Source organism: Sorex fumeus, unplaced genomic scaffold (genome assembly GCF_029834395.1).
Source record: "Sorex fumeus unplaced genomic scaffold, SorFum_2.1 ptg000044l, whole genome shotgun sequence".
NCBI lineage: Eukaryota > Metazoa > Chordata > Mammalia > Eulipotyphla > Soricidae > Sorex > Sorex fumeus.
This window is the reverse complement of record NW_026606101.1, coordinates 18,560,414-18,587,862: the sequence shown is the minus strand read 5'-3', so window position 1 is coordinate 18,587,862 and position 27,449 is coordinate 18,560,414.

Here is a 27,449-nt window from a genome sequence, read left to right as displayed (position 1 = left end):
GGAGTGGCAGAATCAGGTGAGTTATACATGGCCTCTATGGAATCTCAGCAAAGGGATGAAGAGGGCCTCAATTAAATCCAGGTTTGTGTCCTCACGCCTGTGGCCCTGAATTCTCCATGCTCTCCACAGGGTTGTGGGTTGGCTGTGCTGTGTATCTGTGAGTGACCAGGACTCAGAGGCAGAGTGTGGGCACGCACAGCACGAGGGACCATGAAGAGGCCATTATGTGCAGGAAGTCCAGGTAGCAGGAGCAGGAAGTGACATCGCTGCCATGAGCAAGCAAAGTAGAATTTGGAACCCTGCTCAAAAGGCACTCACGTTCTAGAAACGGCAGTTTGCTTGTTTCACGTGCTGGTGAAGGAGAGACACAGCGATGTTGTGCTGCTGGCATCGATCCCCAGGCTGTGGCCCTAAAGAACGAGAAGGGGAACATTGGGAAGAGATTTAGAGAGTGGGTGAGGAACCACCACAGACCTGTTCAAGCTCTACCCCAGAGGACATCAAGGGTAAGGCAGCATAGGCAGAGAAGGACAGTCCGGGACACACCAAGGATGCCAAGAGGCACTCCCAAACCCCTCCCCACATTTGTGTGAATGTGTATGTGTGTGTATTCTTGAGTATGTATATATACGCGTGTGTGCGCATATATTTGTGTGGAAAGAGCTACCCTGAGAGTAAGCTGTGTCAAAGTCACACTTAGAACCAGTCTTACGCTGGGTTAGCGATTATTGGATGGAGCCCTTTAGTCAAAATTGATCTTCACTTCAAAGTGTATTTGGTTTGTCCCCTAAGATCCCATGTACTGTCTAGCAGGGATCTTAGGGCCAGTCAAGAGGACTGAGCAGTGGTGATAACCGTGTATAGTGCTCAGCGTACAGCCTAAAATGTCCTCAGGGATACACAGAGTAAAGATACTGGAAGTAGGTAGGACTCATTGCAAGGCCTGCCCAACATCTGCCTCAGAGGTCATCCAGGGTAACTAACACAGGGCAACACAGAGAGAACTGTCCAGTCCAGGAGAAAACACTGATATGAGAGGGGCACTCTAGACCCCTGCCCAAGTGTGTATGTGGGGGGGAGGAGGTGTGTTTAGCTTGTGTGTGAGAAAGAGATTGAGGTTGGGGGGGACAGGTTTCTGGTAAGGGGCTACCCTGAGTAGTCGAGTGGGCCAAAGTCACAAGCCAGAAACAGTCCTGTTAGTGGGTTGGCGATTATTGGATGGTGCCCTTCAGACAAGTCTGATCTTTACTTAAAGTGTAAATCATGGTCATCCCTGAAAGCACCTTTATAAATCAGTAAGGGTCTTGGGATCAGTCTGTTGGATCAGTTTACTGTAAATAATGAATTTTTACAGGGCGTGAATTCTCCAGTTCTGCTGCTCTGTCTCATCAGCGCTACAGAGAGACAGAAGAAGAGCTGATCACTGAGAACACCACGTACCTCTCCTTCGATGTTAGAGAGGTGTTGCCCGGCAACGAGGAGATCCGGCAGTGGTGCGGGGTGCTTTGGGTTGAAGAGAGGTGTGCCAAACGTGGAGTCCAAGTTGGCGAGGGAGAGCCTTTTCATGAGATGAGAGTATACCAACTGTACAATGCATTGATGGTACATCGGGCACAAGATTCAGAGGACCTCAAGGAGGACGGTGAGAGAATAGGATGTGTGTGTCTGAGCATATCCACACAAGGCTGCGGGGAGGTCACAACTGGAGGCATCCCAGAAAATGTATTCCTATGATCAGTCTCAGGCCTCTGAGCCTGAGTGACCTGGAGGAGAAATCCTGCAGTGTACTGTGGGCTTGGCGCCCTGCAGTTTGCAGGATGGGATCTGACCTTGGGAAAGTGTTTGCAAGCGCGCATATGGGTGATTTACTTCTGCTATCTCATATCCTGTTCCTTCTCTCCAAGTAGAACTGGCTCTTACTCCTGCCCATCTCCCACCAAAGGAAGTGGGTGGAAATGGAGAAGCCAGACGAGGTCCAGAGCCTGTCACAGATATGCCATCTGCAGCTATGGATCTGGTGTCCTACAGCATCATCAGTGAAGAATGTTCCCAGGTGATGGAGCTGCCGCATATGCAGCCTCACTGGAACACGGTTTAGGTCCTGTAGAGTTGGGCCCAGTGACAAGTTACAGTGAGTCAGCAGCTCTGATCCCCCAAGCCGAGCACCAGCTGGGCTTGGCACTCTCTGCAGACAGAATGTTCTGGGCTAACTATGACCTCATTGTACTGTCAGATTTAATGTATGTGCTTTATCATTTTATTTTTATATTTCAATAAAGTTTTTTTATTGTGAATCACATGGTCCCTGGGTATGAGCAGAATCCTGGCAATGCTTTGAATTCATCACTTGATATGTTTGATGAAAATTTTGTGGCCACTTAGAAACTTCTCGTTGAAGAACACTTCTCACCCTCTCTCTCCCAGTCCATAAAACCAGCAATCTGTTTTGATTCCCTGTCTCCTTGCCTATTCTTCATACCTCCCATCTTTGGTAATACAGAATGGATAAGTGTGGTGTCTCACACTGAAATTAGGTTGAACTGAGGAATTTGGGGTTTGCCTTTTTTAAAAAAAATACCTCAAATGAAAAGACCGAGATGCAGCAAGTATATATGAATGTGAAATATTTTCTAATGAAACATATAATGTTAGCAGCACACCTATATTCTAGCAAGACACTAGAGCCATAAGCATAAAGCTGGCTCATTAAAGGCCTAGTCAAAATCAAAAGAAAGTCAATGGAGAAGGCAATGTGAAACTGGAGTTATCCTGACAACCCATGGGTTGTATCCAACTTTTATCACCTTGTGAAAACTCAATATTGAGAAAGGGGTCAATGTGCAGGATACTCATCTTCAACTAAGTTTAACTTCAAGGAGAGAACAACTTTCTTCTGCTCATGCCTCCACAATTTTAGTGTAGGCAAACTCACTGTCCTCCTTGGAACAAAGAAACGAAATCATTCTAGGACAGTCTGACCTACTCTGTATAAGTCTGACAGCAGAGTGTGTGCGCATCATTCCAGAGCTTGTGAGACACTATAACCATCACCAAGGAAGGAAGGAAAGTACACACATAAACATCTGAAACCAGATTACCAAATTTTGGAGTTGGAGCCATTTACATTGTAGTTCCAAATTGGCAAGACCAGGTTCAGACTCTTATCAGATGTGCCTCACTGACGCAGAGGACAGACTGATGGAAAAGCAATGTGAAGAGAGTGAACATCTGACCAGGAGATGCTGAATTTGTGGCAAAAAGAAGTTCACAGTGCGAAGCCTAAGCCACAGCATGTGGCAGTGTGAAGAGTTCAGCATAAGCCCGGAAGCTAGGACCTCAGGACCTGTCCTCAGGCGTACTTCTCTTCCTCATAGGCAGTGGTGAGAGAGCTCCCTGCCTCAAGGGTGGCAAAAGATTTGAGAAGGAGGGCCAAGTCTCTCCAAGGCTCACGAGTCACTGCCTTTCATAGAATAGCTTCCCCCTTAGGCAGGGTTTGTACCAGCAATTCCTCTGCTACTTTCTACAGGTTCTTTAGATTTGCTGAATGGTGGCCTCTTTGTCAAAGATTAGAATTTCCTAATACTGAGATTCTGGAGAAATTCATGTGATACTGACAGAGTTGGGTGTCTCTCACAGAAGGTTTGAATTCACAATATTGCTTTTTTCCTTTGGATGTAAGGTTTGTAGAACAGAGGTATCTGAGCGTTTACTGGCCAGAGACTCTCTCTGCTCAATCTTGTACTTACAAGTCATGTCAGTTCATATGTACTTCACCTGTGTATGTAGGAGCCTCTCTCTCATTATCCTGGGAACTTCAGGAGGAAAACACCTGGAAAAGCAGGATGCTCCCCTGAAGCTAGGCCCACAGAGTCATTCTATATAGACGGATGTGCCTTGTGCAGCCAAAGAGCCCGCTTACCAACAACTAGGCACATCATCCTGGTTACAGAGAACGAACTCTTCTGAAACTCCCTTTCTAGACCTTGAGCCAAGACACACACACAAACAACACACACACACACATACGCATATTCACACACTCTCACACACATTTATGTGTAGTTATCCTTGAAGAGCAGATCTTTGTGTGGAAATCCACGTGAAAATGCACAGAATAGCACAATATGCTCATGCTAATAAGGATTAGGTTACAGATTCCAGAAGTGCTTTTAGCCTGGTGATGGTCCACTGTCCTTGATTATCAGTCAGGGTCCAAGTGTAAATGGAAAAGACAGGACACAACTTTGCTAGAGAGCAGCACATGGAGTCCGAATATCAACAGGTAACCCTGGACCATGGGACCTTGCCTTAGGTCAGTTTTGAACACCAAATTCCCCTGAACATTCTTTCTCCCATACCTGGAACGCTTGATACCCATGTGCTCCACAAAATGCCTACTTTCCAATTGTTCTTTATGAACATGACATCCTTTCTCAAAATGGAAACATGTACTACCCAAGTGAGTTTATGTCCCATATGAGCAGAAAGCTATGTAAACCAATGAAACTCAGGTAGGCAACACTGTCTAACATAGGACTGTGTGGTTTCAGTTAAAATTCTTCCATTATAATTTCGTTCTTTGACATATGTCATTACTCAATGGTCAAGTAAAATCTGTAGAGAGAGTATAGGAGGTAAGGCTTTCGTTCTTATGATACCTTCAAATCCCCTCCCCCTGCCACACAACACACATACACACACACAAACACACACACACAGCATATGCCAGCTGACCTATGGTCGGTGCTCATCTATCAACATGGAGGATCTACTTCCAGAGATTACTTATTAACTGTAACTCCCCCAACACTCACCTATGTAGACCAGTAATGTAGAGACTTCTACCATTGTTTCCTCCAGCTAAGACTGCGTAATAAAAGACACGTATTTTGACTTCTCAGATCATGTCTATGAGTTCTGGAATTCATTTGACACACCATCCCAATGTAGAGTAATATTTATTACTCTATGATCATACACAAATGCACATGTGCATACATAGTCACGTGTACACACTATGATTCCTAAGCTAATTTTGTTAGAGTGAATGAACATAGATAATTGCCAAGGGTGAAAAGTATGGAGTTGAAGGTTAGCCTCTCTCAGAACCTCACATACTAAGGCTGTTGAGGACAGAGAAAAAAATGGTGAACAGAGATTTACAAGGATCCAAGGCATCTCCCTGATGTGCCCTTCCATTAGTGAACTCCAGAGGACAAACTCGGAGCCCACATATACCACTTTAGCAAGTAAAAGCAGTGATGAGTCTTCAGTATTAAGTTCCCCATCCACCAAAGGAGAGGAGGGCATAGCTTACTCATTTGTGAATTGAAGGTATGATTGTATACCTTTTCCTTATGTTTGTTTTGTGCTCTTTTCGTTTCATCAAGGTGCCCCCGGGTTGCCAAAGTGGTGCCTGGAATCCTTCAAAGATGCAGGTCTGGACATTTATGAATTGATGTCCTATGTAGTGGCACATGTTAGAGTACTTGAGCACTCCCAATTTTTAACGATATAAATTCTGTAAAGCCCTTGGGGTCATCATGTGAAAGTGGAAGATTTGTTGTCCTCATCAGGGGAAGTAGACCTTGCATATGAAATGGATATAAGGATACTGAAGGCAAATACTAGAACAGGTGAGCCCATGACAACTCTCAGGGTTGCTGAGGTTCACAGGCCCTGCTACTTAGTCCCCCATGTACCTTTGGATCTCAGGATTCTAAATAAACATTTGTGTTTTGTTATTGGCTATCTGCACTGCTGTTGCTGACTGGTAGAGTATAGGTAACTTTCAACAGAGTAACAAGAACAGGAAAGGAACTCTGAGAGATCATTCTGGGTATTTCCTGCCTCATATCAAACATGTCCTTGACTTTTCCACCCTGCGAACTTGAAGACACAGGCGGAGACTAGAGATCTCATTTTCCTAGCTACTGTGACCCTGAACTTTCAATTGATCGAGGGTTTAATGGAGTCTTGCATATATTTGGGGGGCGGAAATTGATGAAATAACCCGCATGACTCCCTCTGTGAATTCACATCTACAGAGTCCTGGAGGACAAATCAACTCCAAGATGTCAGTTCCCCCACTCCGCCCTATTGACTTATGTGAGTGGAGAGGAGAGGGATGACCACTTTCTCTCAGTCTACCTCTGCCACGCTGGGACAGTATAGGAAGGCTAGGACTCATAGAGTATGCAATGACCCCCTGAACAGCATAGGCCTTGAGTCCTGTCAGCCTTACTCAGTAGCTATCAATCCACTCCTGGTGAACTGATGTTCGCTTGTTCTGTTCAGCATGGGAGTGAATCTCCACTACTCCATTTCTCAGAGAACCAATGACTCAGGATGTAGCAAGGAATTGCTCTTTGCAGGCAAGTAAAGCCAGTCTTGGGCCTTATGCAGGCCTTTTGGGCCCTTTGTATTTCTCACAGAGAAGAATTACAAGAGAAGACAAGCAGTGAAGTAAAAACAGATTTCATTTGGAGGTTTTTGAGGAAGGGGAAGGAGGGAGAGAAAGGGAGAACTAGCACACTCAAAAGAGAATGCAGGCTTCTCCAAAGGCAGAGAGAGCTCCCACACACAACTCAGAATTACACATGAACATACACATTAGAAGGGACACATATTCTCCGGAAGCACGTCCACTTGGCAGTGACATACACAAGCATGGACACAAGCAATGCAGGGTTTCGGCAGCATATACACACCCTTTCTTTCTTCAAGTTGATTTTCATAGGGTTTCTCCCAAGCTGCCCAGGTGGGGCTGTCTACCTAAGTAAGAGTCATTGCTGCTAAGGAGGTAGTGTTGGGATTGATAGATGGTACTCTTTGAAATATGTCTTGGCCTTTGTTCCTGGTGGAGCTGATGGGAGTCCAGTCTTCCCTATTCTGTGCTTGTACTGGGAAGGTATTATCAGGCCTTAAAGATTGTGTTCAGAAGGTGGGCCCTGATCACTTAGAACTAGTTAGTTTTATTTCTTTCCAGGAATTTATTGCTATAAGGGCCCTTCCCTATCTACCTTTCTTCCAGAGTGACACACTGTATATTGTATTGGTCTAAAGGGCTTCTGTAGTGACACTGAAGACAGCACAGACAAGAGAAGCCAATCTTGCACACTGCTGTCAGGAGTGTACTGATGATGCAAGGCTTCAGACTTCAAGGTCACAGGGGGATGGTAGGAGAGAAGGAGTCAAAGGATGGAGAGATACAAAACGGATGGGGTGGCAGGGCATGATCAGACCCAAGCCCAAAGACCTCTATTGGTCCCTTTGACAGTTAGTTCTAAACTGGGGACTCAGAAGAGCAATAACCCAGAAGAGCGAGAACTGTGAGAGTTCAACTCAGCCAATTCCCTTACCAAAGAAACTTCTTGCAGGACTCTTGAGGGAGGCTGTCTCATTCAAATTATCATGAAGTATTGCCAGAAATAATTGGGGACAGGAACTCTCAGTTCTTCAAGGCCATGGGACATGGAATTACTAGTGATTCTTGGTAGCTTTTGTCTCATAGATTAGCTGATTGCAGGTCAGCTTTATTCCTAGGAATAGAATAGTTAGAGAAAGAGAGGAATAGAGAGAGAATGAGAGTGAGTGTGTGTGGGGGGCTTTGAGAGACAAAAAGATGAAACTATTGAGGTAATTAGACAAAGACATCGGAAGATATAGCAAAAGATAGGAAGGCAATGATGTGCAGAGAAAACAAAAAATACATTTATTATTATTTTTTTTTTCTTTTTGGGTCACACCTGGCGATGCACAGGGTGTACTCCTGGCCTGCACTCACGAATTTCCCCTGGCGGTGCTCAGGGGACTATATGGGATGTTGGGAATCGAACCCAGGTCAGCCATATGCAAGACAAACGCCCTCCCTGCTGTGCTATTGCTTCAGCCCCCCTCCAGTACATTTAACGAGAAGATAAATAAAACACATAAAAGAAAACAAAAAGAGATAGAATAAATTTCCTGTATGACTCAGCAATACCGCTGTTCTTGACATCTCTCACCAAAATACAATATCATGAATATTAATGAATAAATGCACACCTATCATAATCGCAGGCTTGGTTTAATAGCTAAGATATGGAAACAAACCAAAAGCCCAACTCTGAGTGACTGGATCAAGGAGTTTTAATATACAACCACAATAGAATATTATGCAACTCTAACAAAGTATAAATCCGTGAGGTTTGCAGCAATATAAATGTAACTAAAGGATATAATGCTGAGTGAGGTCACTCTGAAGAAAAGATCGTGTGTGTGTGTGTGTGTGTGTGCGTGTGCGCACGCGTGCGTGTTAACATAATGATATACAGCAAGGTAGCAACAAAGGTCAGTGGCAAGACAAGGAGAGACCTGATCCACATAACTGAGTTTGGGAACAGGGTGTCACAAGGAAGTAGAAGAAGGTGGTTAAATTGGTGATGAATGTGACATTGGAATGCTGTGCACAGGAACTTATTAATAACACTGTATGAGTACAAAGAGGAAAAAAGATATATGACGAATTTTAAAGACATAGATCAAATGCTGCTGAAAGTTTTATAGGAAAATAATTCCCCCACCCCAAGAGCCAAAAAGCATCTTAGGATAAAAGATTAGAGGCCTCTTTTCCCTCCAAATTTCAAACTATACTATAAAGCTACAGTAATCTAAACAGTGTGTCACTGAAACATGACCCATCTCTGTGGACAATAGAAAGTAATGTAGATCTAGGGAAAGATTCTCAGCTATATGGACAGTGAATCTTTTTCAAGGAAGGAAAGGAAGACTTTTCACAAATGGTTATCAAGTAGTCTGGTTGCTCACTTGCAAAAAAACCATTAAAACCATAATCATTTTCTAACACTATGTAGAAAAGTCCAATCAAAATGGATTAAAAACTTCAAATGAATTTTGTATTATTAAATTGTGCTGAGAAAAGCAGTGGATCACGACACTGAATCAAGAGATAACTTCAAGAATTCAATATCATTGGTCAAGCTAACGCAATAAAAAATAAACAAAGGAGACTATATCAAACTAAGAAGCTTCTGGATTGTAAAAGAAACAAGGAACATTGTTCTGCAGCTCTGCCTTTTTCCCAGTACATTGCTGTTTTAATTATTACCGCTTCGTAGTAGAGTTTGAAGTTAGGGAGGTTGATTCCTCCCATTTTCTTTTCCCAAGATTGCTTTAGCTGTTCCTGGTCGCTTAGTGTTCCATATGAATTTCAGGAGTGTTTGCTCCATTTTTTTTTAAGAATGTCATAGTATTGTTATAGGGATTGCATTGAATTTGTACAATGCTTTCGGAAGTATTGCCATTTTGACAATATTAATTGTGCCGATCCATAAGCAGGGGATAACTTTCCATTTTACCTTGTCCTCTTTTATTTCCTGACGTAGCATTTTGTAGTTTTCTTTGTATAGGTCCTTTGCTTCCTTGGTTAAGCTGATTTCTAGGTACTTGATTTTCTGGGGCACAATTGTGAACGGGATTTCTTTTTTCATGTCACTTTCTTCTCTCTCACTATTTGCGTATAGAAAGACTTGGACTTTTGGGTATTGAATTTATAGCCTGCACCTTTCCTATACAAGCCTATTGTTTCTAGGAGTTTCTTGGTAGAGGTTTTAGGGTTCTCTAAGTATAGTATCATATCATCTGCTAATAGTGAGAACTTGATGTCTTTCTTTCCTACCTGAAGGTCCTTAATATATATTTTTTGCCTATCTGCTCTTGCTAGTATTATAGTACTATATTGAACAGCAGTGGATAGAGTGGGAATCCTTGTCTCATGCCTAATCTTAGAGGGAAGGCTCTTAGTGTTTCCCGATTAAGGATGATGCTTGCTGTAAGCTTGTGGTAGATGGCTTTAACTATATTGAGGAAAGTCCCCTCTATACCCATTTTGGCGAGGATTTCCGTCAAAAATGGGTGGAGGATCTTGTCAAATGCTTTATCTGCATCTATTTATATGATCATAGGGTTTTTATCTTTTCTTTTGTTTATATGATCGATTATGTTTATTGATTTCCGAATGTTAAACCATCCATGCATCCCCAGGATGACATATCCCCTAAAGCATATAATCATCTAATCTTTGATAAGGGAGCAAATACTGTGAATTGGAGCAAGGAAAGCCTCTTTAACAAATTGTGCGAGCAAAACTGGGCAGCTACATGCAAAAAATGGGCTCAGATCTCTGCTTAACTCCAATACAATAGTAAGATCAAAATGGATTAAAAACCTCAACATCAAACCGGAATAATCCATAAAGTACATTGAAGACAAAGTTGGCAAAATAATCCATGACATTGAAGCTAATGGTATCTCCAAAGATGTCACGCCACAGGCCAAGCATGTGAAAACAGAGATAGACAAATCGGACTATCTTAAACTAACAAGCTTCTGCACCTCAAAAGAAACAGTGACCAAAATAAAAGGACAGTCTACAGAATGGGAAAGGATATTTGCCCTATACCCAAGCGACAAAGGGTTGATATCAAGGATATACAAAGTACTGGTTGAACTCCACAAGAAGAAAGCATCCAACCCCATCAAAAATTGGGGCGACGAAAACAACAGAAAATTTCTCAAAGAAGAAATCTTAATGGCAAAAAGGCACATGAGAAAATGCTCTACATCATTAATCATCAGGGAGATGCAGATCGAAACAACAGTAAGATATCATCTCACACCACAGAGACTGGCCCACATCAACAAGAACAAAAGCAACTGGTGTTGGCGTGGATGTGATGAGAAAGGGACCCTTCTTCACTGCTTGTGGGAATATCGACTGGTTCAGCCCTTTTAGAAAACAGTATGAATGATTCTCAAAAAATTAGAAATTGAGCTCCCATTTGACCCAGCAATACCATTTCTGGGAATATATCTCAGAGAGGCAAAAAAGTATAGTGGAAGTGCATCTGCACTTGTTTGTTCATTGCAGCACTGTTTATAATAGCTAGAATCTGCATAAAACCTGAGTGCCTGATAACAGATGACCGGTTAAAGAAACTTTGGTACATCTATACAATGGAGTACTATGTAGTTGTTAGAAAAGAAGAAGTCATGAAATTTACATACGAGTGGTACTACATGGAAAGTATCATGCTAAGCGAAATGAGTCAGAAAGAGAGGGACAGACATAGAAAGATTGCATTCATCTGGAGAACATAAAGTAACAAAATAGGAGACTATACTCAAGAGTAGAACTTTCATCGATTTTTTTGAGCGGGCCCAGTAATGTCTCCTTCGACTTGTTGTTACTGTGTTTGACATATCGAATACATCACGCATAGCTTGCCAGGCTTTGCTGTGCAGGCAAGATACTCTCGTTAGCTTGTGGGGCTCTCTGAGAGGGGCGAAGGTATTGAACTTTGTTGACAAGGTTGGCCGCATGCAAGGCAAATACCCTACCCCCTAAGCTATCACTCCAGCCCCTAGAATGGCCGAGATAGATACCAGGAGGTTTTCTCCATGGCTTGGAGGCCAGCCGCACATGCTAGGGGAAAAGGCAGCTCAGACACAGAAAGGAGTACCAAACAAAGAGTGTTGAGAGGATCCTCCCAGGATGGGAGATGCATGCTGAAATCACACTACAGACCCAACATGATTTTGCCACTCAATGCCTCTTTTGTAAACCACAGCACCCAAAAGGAGAGCGAGAACAAAAGGAAATGCCCTGCCACAGAGGCAGGGTGGGATGGGGCAATGGGATATGGGATACTGGGATCTGTGGTGGTGGAAAATGGGCAGTGTTGGAGGGATGGGTATTCGATCATTGTATAACTGAAACCCAAGCACAAAAATGTGTAAGTCTACAACTGTACCTTATGGTGTTTCACTAATAAAAATTTATAAAAAAGAAAGATGTTGCCATGTTAAAGAAAAAACACACAAACAAGACTTTAGAAATAATAATGGTTATATACTGAGGACCTTTTGAAAAAGAAAACTGAGTTGTGTTATTGAACAACATTGTCTAGAAATCTAAATATTTCTGAGAATATTGTTATCAACCAGTGTAGAGTTCTATAAAGTAAGAGGTTTATGAGAGAGGACGTGGTTTTTGCTACCACTGAACTATACCTGTGCATGTGTGTGGTGGTGGTGTTGGGAGGTTGCTTTTTAACAAATAATCAACAGTGTCAATAACATGAGGGTCACTGCAGTTTCAAAGCATGGAATAAAATTAGAATATGAACTCAAAAAAAGGAAAAAAGAACAATGAGCAGAATAAATACATATCACACCAAAAAATGTGTCCACGATTCATGTGACAAATTGTTAATATTGAAGATACGTAAAACACTGGCAGAACGTTACAAGAATAAAACAATCAACCTCATGAATATTAAAATATTATGGGAAGAGATGAACAGAGACTATTTCAAAGAAGAAAAACAAAAGATAAACAAAAAGGATATGAACAAATGCCCTGCATCACTTCTATCAGGAAAATGCAAATGAAAACAACTATGAGGTAACAACAATAACACCAAACATTAGCCCCAAGAGGCACAAATGCTGGCCGACTTCGATCGTGAGTCTGGAAAAGCCAGACTACAGCTGAATCTTACGAACACAATGTTTATGAGAAACAGCCTTGTTCTGACACCCCATTGGCTCTCAACGGAACGACCATCTCCGAATGCAACAGCTATGTGTACTTGGGTCGAGAAGTCAACATGACAAATGACCTGGCACCTGAGCTGTGCAGGAGGAAGAGAGCAGCTAGGAACACCTTCAAGAGCATCGAAGAAATAGCTAAGAGGACGACGAACCTCTGGCTCTGGGCACATCTCTTTGACTCCACTGTTCTTCCTGCATTAACATATGCCTCACAGACCTGGGCCCTATGGAAACAGGACGAGAACACTATTCGTGTCTCCCAAAGAGGAATTTTAAGAGCTATGCTTGGAATATCACGTTTCACTCAAATGAGAGAAAGAATCTGGAGTTCCGACCTCCGTCGACGATCAATAATCAGGGAAACTGTTTCCCAAGGTGTCAAAAATCAGATGGGCTGGTCACGTAATGAGATTTAAAGACGACCGCTGGACTAGAGCTGTTACCGACTGGATTCCAAGGGATATCAAAAGACCGCGTGTCCGCCCACCTGCCAGATGGTTAGACTTCTTCAGTAAGATCATAAATGATCGGTTTGAGGCTCTTCATTTTCCTAGAGCGAACAGACGCCATTGGGCTACACTAGCAGGCAACAGGGACAACTGGAGACATTACTGGCACCTGCTCAAGCAAATCGAAGATTAACGGGAAGTCAATTGATCAAGTGATCAAGTGATGAAGTAACAAAACAATGTTTCATGCCAGGGACACTAGCACAAATCACAAGTTACAAAAGCAACCAGTGTTGGTAAAGATATGGGGAAACCAAGACCCTCATTGACTGTTGCGGGGGAATGTCAACTGGTCTAGCTGTTTTGGGAAAACTATATATATTTTTTGACACACTCAAAAAAAAAAACAACCAAAAAACTGGGGTAATGGTTCAGTCAATGGACTCTGGTGGACGGTGTGATGCAGAAAGTTTTATGTATGAAAGTATAAAAATAATGGTTTTCTTAATTATGGTGCTTAAAACATTTTAGAAGAAGATATTGGCAGGCCGGAGCAATAGCACAGAGGGTTGGGTGTTTGGTTTGCATGCGGCTGACCCAGATTCAGTCCCCAGTATCCCATATGGTCCCTAAAGCACTGGGAGGAGTAACTCCTGATAACAGCGCCAGCAGTAACCCCTGAGCATCTGTGGGTGTGACCCAAAAGCAAATATCTATATCTATTTCTATATCTATATAGGCAATAAATGAGTTATTTGCATCTGCAAAGGATAAGCAAAAAAAATAATTAACTATAAGATAAACAAAATAGCCAGAGTGGTATCATAGAGGATAGGAACACATACCACGCATGCTGCAGACACAGAACCCTGCCAGGAATTTCCCATCCAAGTAGACACAGCCAGAAATAAGTTTTGAGAATTGCTGGGCGTGACAATACCAAACACACACACACACACACACACACACACACACACACACACACACACAGGAAATGAAATAAAAGAATCAACATGCACACTGCATGTTTAGATAATTACTCCAGGACTTAAATATCAGTGATAGAAGCATAGCTATGATATGTACACAGGCAATATGGACTTTACCAGAACTGCATTGTTGCTGTGCAAAGAAGGAAAGATAAAATTGTGGGTGCTTGTCTTATATACTTCTATGTGTGAGTATGTTTGCATAAGTATTTATTGTATTGAAAAAAAGTGTGTGTGAACAAGCTATTAATTTTAGGCCCAAACTATTCTGAAGTCTTCCTTCATAAGGCAGTGAGGAATACAGTGCCAACATGCTTTTCCCCAGAGTGGCTAATTCTTAGGGATTTCCAGAATTGTGGAGATTCTGATCTGAACTAGTATATAAACCTTGGGTCCACATATTGAGGACAACATAAGAGATTGAGAAAATACAGAAACCCAACTCTGGCTTGTGTCTTCAATCACTGTTGCTTTGCTCTCTGACAATGACCTATGGAAGGAGAGGAGACCTTACCTAACCCCACTCTATAAGTTGGAGGATACACTAGGGGAAACTGAATATATGTAGGCCGGTGGCAGTATTTTCTGCCCTTGAATCTCCATCCAGTATTCACTGTGCTTCCAGTCTTGGAACGCCTTGAGGTCCTCTGGACAGCAGGTAGACTATGCCTTTCAAAGTCTCGGCTTCTGACTATCTGACATAATCAGAGCAACTGGTCATCATGACTGGATATATATAACAATATCAAAGATAGAAATCCGGAGTCCTCATTTCAAATCCAGACAGAGTTAGAAGTCCTGGAATTCCACATTGCAGGAAAACAGATGCAAATGAGAATCTGAGGCACCTTTCTTGGTTCCTCCACATGTTCTAATTTCCTTACTCATTCTGGGCCCCAGGACACCAAACAATTTATTTACCTTCACTTTTTCTTTCTGGTTTTCCATTAGCCATAACTGAGGCAGTAAAAGCAGAAAAAAACACATCATGGTCATTCTGGAACCCCCCCCCCACATTCATTTTAGTTCAAAATTGGCTTTATGTTAATTTTTCCGGAGTTACTTAATGAATTGCTGAGTGGCAGGAGGGGATGGAGATTCTTTAATTATGCTCAGTTATTGTGTCCCAGCATATTCCTTAAATGAGGATCCTATGAGCCTGCCATCAGGATGCTCTGGTAGAACAACCCATCTAGAATAAGACAAGAGAAGAAGAGGATGGAGTATATCACTAGAAAGAAATTTAAGAGGAAAGAAGAATAGGTGTATATGACTTGCCCATATAATTAACTGTGGGAGACACACAAGGATTAACTGAGAGGGGACTGATATTATCGTAGCGGGAGAGAGGTGGCAAGAGAGTGGAAAACATAGAAACTCATACAAAATGAACAACTTTTGGGAAGGAACACTCATTTCTTTGGTTGTTATTTGCAAAAGATATGCTTTTTGAAGTATATCCACCCACTGAGAGAGCACTCTGTGTGTATAAAATACGTGAGGTGGTAGCAGGAGCTTGAAAACTGTGGCAAGAATGTCCCACACAACAAGGCAGCTTTGCACTTGATTCTAACATAGCCATCGGAAAAACTTAAGACCACGTGAGAACCATAGTGGATTTGAAACCTTGTAAGGAGTGTCAAAGGAGCATTAAGATCATAAAGTTCCCTGTATCCAGGGTAGATACCGACATGCCTGCATGGTGCTCTGCAGCATTAGTCTCTAGTGGACCCCTTCATGTGATTATGTGCATTCTCTTGAGAGGAAACTTCCCTCTGGGCTTCAGACACAAGATTATATGAAGGAACAACTTTAATTGTCCAAGTCCAGTTCTACTGCCATTTAGGGCAGTCAAACGTTCATCAGTGTGCATGGATAGACAAAGTACTTCTTTTGGATTGTGGCTGACACTTGGAAGATGTTGGTCTCAAAACCTTGAGATCCAGAGTTTCTCACGATTCCAAAATAAGATCCAATCAAAATGATGCTGAAAGGCAAGTGTTGGAATATCCAAGAAAAATAATCTAAACCTGAATGGGCAAAGATATTTGCAGGCAGGTCTTCTCGGTATAATATTGCACTTAAAAATCAAAAGTTTTCTTACATTGAACAGAATAAACCCCACGTTATGTGTTAAATGTTTTCGAGGACAGATGAGAGAAATATCTTTATATTTTCAAAACCACACATACAGAAGGGTTTCTAATTTAGGGCTTTTTGAGCACATTCACAATTTCTTTTGTATATAATTTAAAAAATTATGGCATCCCAAGGTAGAGACGCTGGAGTGGCACAATTAAGTGAGGGATACATGGCCTCTATGGTATCTCAGCAAAGGGATGAAGAGGGCCTAGATTAAATCCAGGTTTGTGTCTTCACGCCTGTGACCCTGAATTTTCCCTGCTCTCCAAAGTGTTGTAGGCTGGCTGTGCAGTGTATCTGTGAGTGAACAGGACTCAGAGGCATAGGGTGAGCACTGCCAGCACAAGGGGCCATGAAGAGGTTATTATGAGAAGGAAGTCCAGATAGAAGGAGCAGGAAGTGACATCGCTCCCATGAGCTAGCAAATAGAATTTGGAACCCTGTTCAAAAGGCACTCACATTCTAGAAACGGCAATTTGCTTGTTTCACGGGCTGGTGAAGGAGAGACACAGCAATGTTGTGCTGCTGGCGTCGATCGCCAGGGCTGTGGCCAGAAGAGCCAGAAGGGTAGCATTCTGAAGAGATTTAGAGAGTGGGTGAGGAGCCACCACAGACATGTCCAACCTCTGCCCCAGAGGTCATCAAGGGTAAGGCAGCACAGTCAAGGCAGGACAGTCTCAGACACATCGTGGATGTCCAAGAGGCACTCCCAAACCCTTCCCCACATATGTGTGACTGTGTGTGTGCACGCGTTCTTGTGTGTGTATGTTTGTGGGTGTTTGTGCCTACGTTTGTGTGGAAAGGGCTACTATGATAGTAGGCTGGGTCAAATTCCCACTCAGTAACAGTCTTATGGCTGGGTTAGCGAGAATTGGATGGAGACCTTTAGTCAAAATTGAATTCACTTCAAAGTATATTTTGTGTGTCCCTGAAGGACCCATGTACTGGTCTGCATGGGTCTGAGGGCCAGTCAAGAGGACTGAGCAGTGGCGATGACAGTGTATAGTGCTCAGCGTACAGCCTAAAGAGCCCTCAGGGGAACACATAGAAAAGACACAAGTAGTGGGTGAGGACTCATTGCACCGCCTGCCCAACATCTGCCCCAGAGGCCATCCAGGGTAACTAACACAAGTCAGCACAAATAGGACTGTCCAGTCCTGGAGAAAACACTGATGCCGAAGGGGTACTTTAGAGCCTTTCCCAAGTGTTTGGGCATGGGAGGATAGTTTAGCTTGTTTGTGAGAGAGAGATTTAGGTTGAGTGGGGGGAAAGATTCATGGGAAGACGGCTATCCTGAGCAGAAAGATAGGCCAAAATCAAAAGCCAGAGACAGTCCAATTAGTGGGTTGTGGATTATTGGGTGGTGCCCTTCAGACAAGACTGATCTCTTAAAGTGTAAATCATGTTCATCCCTGATGGCCCCGTTAAAACAGAGTAGGGTTCTTGGGGACAATCTGGGGGACTGAGCAGCAATGATGACAGATTGTAGGGCGGGAATGCTCAAGTTCTGCTGTTCTGTCTCATCAGCGCTACAGAGAGACAGAAGAAGAGCTGATCACTGAGGACACCCCGTACCTCTCCTTCGATGTTGGAGATGTGTTGCCCGACAACGAGGAGATCCGGCAGTGGTGCGGAGTGGTTTGGGTCGAAGAGAGGTGCGCCAAACATGGAGTCCCAGTTGGTGAGGGAGAGCTTTCTCATGAGATAAGAGTATATCCTCTGTACAATGCATTGATGGTACATCGAGCACAAGATTCAGAGGACCTCAAGGAGTATGGTAAGAGACCAGGATGAGTGTGTCTGAGCACATGCACATGAGGCTGGGGGGAGATTAGTACTGAAGGCATCTCAGGATGTGTGTTGCAGTGATCATTCTGAGGCCTCTGAGCCCGAGTGGGCATGAGGAGACATCCTGTAGTGGACTTCAGGCTTTACGCCCTGTAGGTTGCAGGATGGGATCTGACCTTGGGAAACCGTTTGAAAGAGGGCATACAGGTGATTTACTTTAGTTCTCTCACATCCTGTACCTTCTCTCCAATTAGAATCGGCTCTTCCTCCTTCCCCTCTCCCACCAAAGGAACTGGGTGGAAATGGAGAGGCCAGAGGAGGTCCCATGCCTGTGACTGAGCCTGTAGGTGATGGGCCACCTGCAGCAATGGATCCAGTGTCCTACAGCATTATTAGTGAAGACGGATCCCAGGACATTGCACTGCCGCATGTGCAGCCTCACTGGAACACAATTTAGGTCATGGAAAGGTGGGCCCAGTGACTCCTTATAGTGAGCCAGCAGCTCTGATCCCCCACGCAGAGCACCTGCTGGGCTCGGAAGTCTCTGTAGACACAGAGTTTTCTGGCTTATCTATGACTTCATTGTACTTTTGCATGTAGTTTATAAGCTTTATCATTTATTATTATATTTCAATAAAGTTTGTTTTTTATTGTGAATGGTATGGTCCCTGGGCATGAGCAGAATACTGGCAATGCCTTAAAGTCATCATTCAGTATGTTTGAGGAACATTTCAGGGCCCCTTAGATTCTTCTCGTTGAAGAACTCTTCCCCACCCTCTCTCTCCCAGTCCCGGAAACCAGGAATCTGTCTTGATTCCCTGTCTCCTGACCTATTCTTCATACCTCCCACCTTTGGTAACACAGAATGGATAATTGTGGTGTCACACACAGCATTTAGGTTTAACTGAGAGATTTGGGGTTTGCCTTTTTATTTTCGTTATATACGTCCAATGCCAAGACCTAGATGGAGCAGGAATATGTAAATGTCAAATATTTTCTAATGAAACCTATTATGTTATCAGCACACCAATATTCTAGCATGACACTAGAGCCAGACGCACAAAGCTGGCTCATACAGGACCCTGTCAAGATCAAGAGAGAGTCAATGAGAAGGCAATGTGAACCTGGAGTTATCCTGACAACCCATGGGCTGTACCCCAGCTTCCTCTATCTCTGCAAACTCAAGACAGAGAAAGGGTCCCAGGTAGATGAAAATGACAGGGCATAACTTGGCTACAGAGCAGTGCATGGAGTCTAAATACCAACAGGCAACCCTGGACCTAGGGATCTTAGCCATATATCAATTCAGAACACTAAATTCTCCTGAGCATTCTTTCTTCAACACCTGAAACACTTGATACCCATATGCTCTACACAATGCCTGCATTCCCATTTTTCTTTATGAACAGGTTATCCTTTCTCATAATGGTAACATGTACTTCCCAAGTGAGTTTTTGTCACATATGAACAGAAAGCTATGTAAACCCATGATACTCAGGTAGGCAACACTGTCTAACATAGGACTATGTGGTTTCAAGAAAAGTCTTCAGTTACGATGTCATTACTTAATATACAAGTAATATCTGGAGAGAGTACATGACTTAAGGCTTTTTTTCTTATGATAGCTTCAAATTTTCTGTTCATGGCTCCCCTCCCTCCCAACACATATCATATGTCACCTGAGCTGTGGTTAGTGCTCATCTATCAACATGGAGGAACCATTTCCAGAGTTTACTTATTAATAATAACTCCCCTAACAGTCACCTATGTAGATCAGTGACGCAGTACCTTCCACCATTGTTTCCTCCAGCTAAGACTGAACAATATTAGATCTGTATTTTGAGTTCTCAGATCATGTCTATGAGTACTGGAATTCATTTGATTCATCATCCCAATGTAGAGTAATATTTATTAATCTCTGATCACGTACACATGCACATGTGCATAGATAGTTACATGTACAAATTGTGAGTCCTAAGCTAATTTTGTTAGCATGAATGAACATAAAGTGTTGCCAAGCACGAGAAAATACTCTACATCATTAATCATCAGGGAGATGTAGATCAAAACCACAATGAGATATCATCTCACACCATGGAGTGTAGTCCACATCTAAAAGAACAAAAGCAACCAGTGCTGGTGAGGATGTGGCGAGAATGGGACCCCCTTCACTGCTGGTGGGAATGCCTACTGGTTCAGCCCTTTTGGAAAACAGCATGGACGATTCTCAAAAACTTAGAAAGTGAGCTCCCATTTGACCCAGCAGTACAACTCCTGGGCATATATCCCAGAGCGGCAAAAAAGTATAGTTCAAGTGTCATCTGCTCTTGTTTGTTCATTGCAGCACTGTTTACAATAGGCAGAATCTGGAAAAAACCTGAGTGCCCAAGAACAGATGACTCATTAATGAAACTTTGCGAAATCTACACAATGAAGTAGTATGTATCTGTTAGAAAATATGAAGTCATGAAATTTACATACAAGTGATACTACATCCAGCTCCCGGACAAGACCAGTGCAGTCTCCTGCCCCTGCGCCTGGCTGTTCCTCGCCAGGGTCCCTTGGAGGGGAGTGGGTTGAGCTTTCCTCCCTGCCCCGACCAGGGTTCTGGCAGCGGAAGACCTCCAGGACCAGCCACCACCATGCCGAGACCACTTTCCACACACATGAAAGTACTGGCAGAGGGACAAAGCCACGCGGGTTCCGGGGCCGAGATCTCCAAGCCTACTCGGATTGGAGTTGAGCATCCTCCACCCAGATCCTCCAAATTCCAGTAGCCGGGGGTCACACCCACCACCTGGCCCCCTGGCGCCATGTAATCCCATCAGCGGCCAAGACTCAGAGACTATAAAATCCAGCTCCTGGAACCGCGCGGTTGATATGACATCTTATCAGGACATCTTTTTATGACATCTTATTATCTCATTTCTACTTTGGACAAACTTGCAGGCTATCGAATGTAGCCTGCCCACAGGGCAGAGTCTGGCAAACTCCCCGTGGCGTACCAAATATGCCAAATACCAGTAACAATGATGGGTCTCATTCTCCTAAAGAGCCTTGAATATAATCTCAGGGCTAGGATGAAAGAGACATTACTGGGGCCTGCTTGAGGCAATCGACGAATAACAGGATGATGAATGAATGAATGATACTACATGGAATGTATCATGTTAAGCAAAATGAATCAGAAAGAGAGGGATAGTCATAGAATGATTGTATTTATCTGTGAAACATAAAGTAACAAAGTATGAGACTAACATCCAAGAATAGCTGAGATAAGCAGCAGGAGGCTTACTCCATGGCTTGGAGGCCAGCCTCACGTGCTAGGGGAAAAGGCTGCTCAAAGAGAGAAAGGAGCACCAAATAAAGGGTATTTGGAGGATCCTCCCAGGTTGTGAGAAGCATGCTGAAAGTAGACTATAGACCGAACATGGTTACCACTCAATGCCTCTTTTGCAAACCACACCACCGAAAAGGAGAGAGAGAACAGAAGGGCATGGCCTGCCACAGTGTCAGGGTGTGATGGGGGTGGGATGGAGATGGGTGGGATACTGAGACCCGTGGTGGTGGAAAATGGGCACTGGTGGAGTGATGGGTATTTGATCATTGTATAATTGAAACCCAAGCACAAAAATTTTTAAGTCTACAACTGTACTTCATGATGTCTCATTAATAAAAAAAAATTGTAAGTCTACAACAATACCTCTTGGTGTTTCACTAATAAAAATTATAAATAAATAAATAAATAAAATAAAAAGTGTTGCCCAGAGGGAAAGTAAGGAGTTGAAGCTTATCCTCCTCACAAACTCAAATATTAAATGTGTTGAGGACAGAGAAGAAAATTGGTGAACAAAGATTTACAAGGATCTAAGACTTCTCTCTGGATGTGCCCTTACATTAGTGAACTCCAGAAGATTAGTGAACTCAAACAAGATAAATAAAAGATAAACAAGAGCGACATGAACAAATGCCCTGTGTCACTTCTAACAGGAAAATGTAAATAAAAACAATGAAGTGGTATGAAACAATGTTTTGTGCCAGTGACACTGGACTCTGGTGGAGGCTGTGGTGCAGAAAGTATTATGTATGAAATTACAAAAGAAATGCTTTTGTTAATTACGGATCTTAAACTTTATAAAAAGAAGATATTGGCTGGTCGGAGCAATATCACATTGGGTAGGGTGTTTGCCTTGCATGTCGCTGACCCAGGTTCAGTCCCCACATCCCATATGGCATCCCATATGGTCCCCCAAGAACTTCTATGATTAATTCCTGAGCACAGAGTCAGGAGTAATCCCTGAGCATTGCTGGGTCTGACCCCAAAAGCCAAATATATATATATATATATATATATATATATATATATATATATATATAAAGGGTAAAGGTAAAGGCCCTCCCGTTGATCGTCGATTTGCTCGAGTGGGCCCAGTAACGTCTCCATTGGAGACTTTGTTGTTACTGTGTCTGGCATATCGAATACTCTCGGTAGCTTGCCAGGCTCTCCGAGAGGGGCGGAGGAATCGAACTCGGGTCGGCCATGTTGGCCTCTTGTATGGCGAACGCCCTACCCGCTGTGCTATCGCTCCATAGCACTATAGCACAGCGGGTAGGGCGTTCGCCTTACAAGCGGCCAACATGGCCGACCGGAGTTCGATTCCTCCGCCCCTCTCGGAGAGCCTGGCAAGCTACCGAGAGTATTCGATATGCCAGACACAGTAACAACAAAGTCTCCAATGGAGACGTTACTGGGCCCGCTCGAGCAAATTGACGATCAACGGGAAGGCCTTTACTTACATATATATATATATATATATATATATATATATATATATATATATGCAATAAATGGGTTATTTGCATCCACAAAGTATAAATAACAAAATAATTAACTCTAAGAAAAACAAAATAGCCAGAGTTGAGGAAAACTTGCCATGCATGCTTTAGACACAGAGCCCTGCCAGGACTTACCCATTCCAGGAGACAGAGCCAGAAATAAGCTGGGAGCATTGCTCGGTGTGACAATACCAAAAAAAATGACACAGAGAACGGAACAATAGAATCAACAGTGCACACTGCATAAGTGTAGATGAATACTACAGAACTTATTTATTAGTGAAAGTTACATAGCCATGATTTATACGCAGGCAATATGGACTTTACCAAAACTGCACTGTTGCTGTGCAAAGAAAGAAAGATAAAATTGTGGGGTGTTGTCTTATATACCTCTATGTGTGAGTATGTCTGCATACGTATTTGTTATAGTAAATTTGTTATAGCAAAAATATTGTGTGAGAATATATCATTAATTTTAGGCCCCAAACTATTCAAAAGTCTTCTTTCATAAGACAATGAGGAATGGGGATTTCCAGAATTGTGGAGGTTGTGATCTGAACTAGTACATCAGCCTTGGGTCTACATATAGAGGACAACATAAGAGATTGATGAAATACAGAGGGCTGGAGCAATAGCATAGCAGTAGGGTGTTTGCCCTGCGTGCATAAGGCCCGATCGAGCTGGGTTCTATTCCTCTGCCCTTCTCAGTGAGCCTGGCAAGCTACCAAGAGTATCTCAACCACATGGAAAAGCCTGGAAAGCTACCCGTGATGTATTCAATATGCCAAACACAGTACCAATGAGTCTCACAATGTAGATGTTACTGGGCCTGCTCGAGCAAATCGATGAACAACGGGAGGACAGTGCTACAGTGCTACCAATAAAACTAGCACACATCATTAAGATCAAATATAACTAGAGTTTGCATTGATGTGGGGGAAAAGTGACATTCATTGTGAGTGGTTCAGCTTTTCCATAAATCTAAATGAAAACACCAAAGAAAAACTAAGAATTGAGTTCCTACATAATCCTTCAATTCTGCTTCTTGACACCGATCATCCCAAGTGCCCAAAGTCTCTATTCAGAAAAGATTTTGTCTTCCTGTGTTTATTACAGCACAAGTCACAATAGCTAAATTATGAAGTATTTGTCTCTACATATCTACAGATATATATGTAGAGTTGGTACATTATACATTAGAAACTATTGTTAACAAGTTTGTAACTCATATAATAAAAATAGATTTCTTTTAAGGGTAAAAATAAAGCTTCTATATACAGTTCTTTATATACTTTTTGGGGGAAATAGAAGATAAAATATTATTTACATTCTCAAGGGAACATGCAATAAATTTTCCAGATTGACTGGATACATTATTATTTCATTTTTTCCTATTTTACTCATACATAGGTAGCCCTAGGAGAAGACGCCATGCATATAGACATGGGAACTGAAAGAGGGTCACATGTTTCTCCAAGGTATCATCATTGCTAAGGATAGCATACAGCTAAACTCAGCTCTGTGTGCTCACACCAGAGGTCTTGGCTGCTGCCAAGTATTACAAGGTATAAGGTTGTTGTGTGTGAACATGACATGCAGGTACAGGTAAGCATCCCGGTGTAGAGACACCCATGGAGATTAATCTGATGAGGAGTAAGCTCAAGTATAATGACTCCAGAAAGTGACCTAATGTCCCTGTGTGGAATCAAATAACAGCACGCATGAGACCTTGGAATTTTAGTAGCCATATTTTAGAAACACCCTTATACCTGGATCTTATACCTGGAGATGCACTTCAAGAAAAATATGCAATCCTTTTCCAGATCTTCAGGAAAGCCACAGAAAGAGAAAATTCATTTTAGAAACTGGGTGAGGAAACGTTTCAGGAGACTCTGGTGACATTTATAGAAGAAGAAAAAGGTGTTGTAGAATGCCACAGGAAAGTTTGTCCAGTCAGGGGCAAAATTAAGTCATCAACTCATGATCAAGTTAGCAGCTTGCTATGTGATTGTAAACAGGTGTGTACATGTTTCCATGGGTATTGGAATGTGTTTGATGGGGGAATCCTGAGAGAGTTATTTGGGCTTTCTTTTTTTCTCTATATACAGAGTTAGAAAGTTGTCAATCATTTTCTAGGTTTACAAATAAATATAGATATTGGTTTCATTGCCTCACTGTATTATTTTCATTTCTAGAAAGTCTGTGGGATTCTATATGTCTACCAGTCCTATCCCTTCTGACTTTCATACAGAGATCTAATTTTGGTTTATTGTCTGTTTACTATCAGAGGTATTGTTTAAGATCTGAACCTACCTTCTGTTTAGGTTATCTATCTAATCACCAAAGTGTGGTGTTAAAACTTCATATCAGTATTATCTTGGTGTAAATTTATATCTTTAGGCCTATTATCATTTCTTAAAAAAATTAGATTTACTAATCTGTTTAGCATATATATTGACAAAGTTAAGTCCCTTAAACTCCTGCTTCCTTAATCAGCATCTAATATCCTATTCTCTCTAATATTGCTTTCTTCAGGGGGAATACTATGTGATCTATAAAGTATTCTCAAAATCCAAAGCAGAGAAAATTCAGTGAACCCCATGAACAAGCAGGGTGAGGATGTGAACAGAGATTTTTCCAAAGAAGACATATAGATTGCCTCAGGCATATGAAAAAATGTTAATCATGACTTAGGGTTAAGGAAATGCAAAGTGAAAATATTGAGATACAATCTCACAATCCAGTAATAAATGGATCTCATTTCCCTAACCCTGAATATGCAGAGTCGAGAAGGATATGGAAGGAGAGGCTGATAAAACACCAAGGCAGACATAGGCTGCCAAAACGCAGAAAAACAAAAATGATTGTCTGTACTTTTAATGCTCGTACGCTGGCATCTGCTGCATCCATTGAAGACCTTATGATACAAGCACGAAATTCAAGTACGACATCATTGGTCTGACCGAAACGAGAAGACATCAATCCCGTCATGCTGTTTTCGACACTGGAGAAGAACTGTTCCTTGGAACATGTGATAAAAGAGGCGTCGGTGGTGTCAATATCCTTATCAACACAAACTTAGTCACGAGCATTGATTCATTCGAATGCCTAACAACCCGAATCGGATGATTACACTTGAATAAATGTGGCTTACTACCGGCAGTTTCTATCTTTGTTGTCTATGCACCAACATCCAGTTATGGTGAAAGAGAAACTGAGAAATTCTACATGGAGCTGGAGAAGTTATATAAAGAAGATCACACCTTCTACAAGATCATTGTCGGTGATTTTAATGCCAAGATAGGACCAAGAAGATCAGTCGATGAACTCCACATCGGAACCCATGGCCTGGAATGGAACGAACAGGGTGACAGACTGTCTGAGTTCATCATGTCAACCAAAACCTTCCATGGTAACTCACAATTCCAAAAGGCTGAATCTAAACGTTGGACATCGGAGTCTCCCGATGGACAGTTCCACAATGAAATAGACCACATCATATTCAATCGGCGGTTTTGCCTAACCGATGTTGCTGTTGTCCCAAAATTCCAAACGGGATCAGACCACCGTCTTCTTCGTGCAAAATTATACCTCACAGAACAAGGAGAAAAGAATGCAAGGTTTAAGAAGAGGACACCCAGAACAACCACCAACTGGGAGCTCTTTGGCTCTATTGCGGCAACATGGGAAGATGCCGTCATTAACAACATTGATGAGGAATATGATCGAATGATTCAGCACCTCCATGATTGTGCAAGGAATGCCAAGAGAGAGATAACCACAAAAAAAAAGTCTTTCTTCGAACACTCTTGAACTTATTCGCCAACGTGGCTTGGCACATGCCTCAGTCAACAACAAGCGAACATCCGAACTGGCAAAACAGTGCAGAGAAGCCATCAAGGATGACCTTAAAAACAGGAGAGCAGCAGTACTGGTAGATGCAGCAGAAGCTGGGAAAAACATTCGTAATGCCCGCCTGTCCTTCCCCAAGTACAAAACCAAGATGACTGCCCTCCGACATCATGATGGATCTATCACATCTTCCAGAAGGGCAATGGAGAAGATTATTCATGACTTCTACTCAGATCTCTTTAATAGCCACATCCGCTTGCCCACATACCACATACCACATGATGGATATGTCGTTCCCAATGTTCTCCCTTCCGAAATCCAACATGCCATCTCGTCGGTAAAGAAACAAAGAGCATCTGGCCCAGACAAGATCAGACCTGAACACCTGAAGAACTTACCATCAGTACTCACCAATACATTGGCTCGACTCTTCACACGCAACCTGTCTGAATGCAAGGTTCCATCCCAATGGAAAACCAGCAGGACTGTACTACTATACAAGAAAGGAGACATCCACGACATTGGCAACTATCGCCCAATCTGCCTATTGTCTGTCATCTACAAACTATTCACTCGAGTCATCCTGAATAGGATTAGCAGAACACTAGATGAAGGACACCCATGTGAACAAGCTGGATTCCGAAAAGGATTCAGTACCATCGACCATATCCACACAATAACCAAGCTCATTGAGGTATCTCGGGAGTTCAAGATGCCGCTCTGTCTAACGTTCATTGATTTAAAGAAGGCCTTTGATTCTGTTGAGACGGAAGAGGTC